This window comes from Mustela putorius, unplaced genomic scaffold, assembly GCF_011764305.1.
Source record: "Mustela putorius furo isolate JIRA1106 unplaced genomic scaffold, ASM1176430v1.1 tig00000407_pilon_pilon_pilon, whole genome shotgun sequence".
Classification (NCBI taxonomy): Eukaryota; Metazoa; Chordata; class Mammalia; order Carnivora; family Mustelidae; genus Mustela; species Mustela putorius.
This window is the reverse complement of record NW_025421373.1, coordinates 7,556,295-7,557,436: the sequence shown is the minus strand read 5'-3', so window position 1 is coordinate 7,557,436 and position 1,142 is coordinate 7,556,295. Positions and strand designations below refer to the sequence as shown.

Below are 1,142 nucleotides of genomic sequence, written 5' to 3'. Positions count from 1 at the left end.
GGATTTAAATGACTTGAACTTGTTGCCAATGTTACAATCATCCCTCGGGCACTTGGGCTGCCATATGTGCCTTGTGGGGTATCCTATACTTTCCAGTATAAAGTGAAGGGTGGGAGGCATGGAAGCTGTGACTTGCTGTTTCTGGCAACTCAGCCTTATGAACCGTATTCATGGGAATTTAAGAACCTGCTCTCCGGAGGTCACCCTGCTGCCTAACTACATATGTTGGAAATGAGCTGTTAGTGCAGAAACATTCTTAATTAATGATGCAGAGTGACTCGGCAGCCAGCCAAAATATGACTATGGAAACATTTGTAAAGGTTGTGTGACCTACAAAATAAATTTCCCAAATATTTAAAAAAAAAAATTTACAAGGATGGGATTCATTTGTACTTCATGAGCATCATGAGAAGGTGTTCACGCTTTTGTGTGACATGTGCCTCCCTCAAACCTTGCTATGACCTTTGCACATTATCTGTCTGGCATGAAGAAAAAAAAGAAAAGAAAAACTTGTAAGTCTTGTGTGTGCATGAAATTTATATGTTTATACTCTAATTTATCAATCATATATATTATATATATTTTATATAGGGTATATACTTTATATGTGTATATACTGTATATACTATTAGTATGTGCTATCTATTATACTGTATATATAGTATATACTATGATATATAGGAATATAAACACTATATATGTATAATATACTACTCTAAATATACTGTGTATTTACACATACATACATATTTACTATATATAAGTAGGTAGTATAATATATATTATATATATACACATACATACACACACACATATGATAATTTCCTTCTTCTAGGTGTCTCTAGGGAAATGACTGTTTCTTTCCAGGTCAGCTGTGAATGTAAGGGTAGTAGATGGTCACTAATGGGGTGATTGATTTGGGTGAGCCTATAAAGATTTCCTTCAGACCCATCATGGACCTCAAATCCTATCAGTTGGATTTTATTCCTTTAAGTTCTGAAGACCTTTCAGCATGACATTCTTAAGTGCCAATAAGATTTAATGTTCCTGGGAACACTTATCAGCTATAACCCTTTGAAAGGATAAGGGAAAGGAAGAAAGGGTGTCCGGTGACAATTAGACAATAGCAAAGTCCTGGCAAA

The 1,142-nt window shown here is 35.0% G+C and overlaps 1 non-coding gene across 1 annotated transcript; it reads left to right on the top strand.

The window, feature by feature from the left end:
* The first annotated feature begins 381 nt into the window (after positions 1–381).
* On the top strand, positions 382–485 carry LOC123391979. Its single transcript, XR_006606653.1, has one exon. It is a non-coding gene; the product is annotated as a small nucleolar RNA U13 (small nucleolar RNA).
* The last annotated feature ends 657 nt before the right edge of the window (positions 486–1,142 follow it).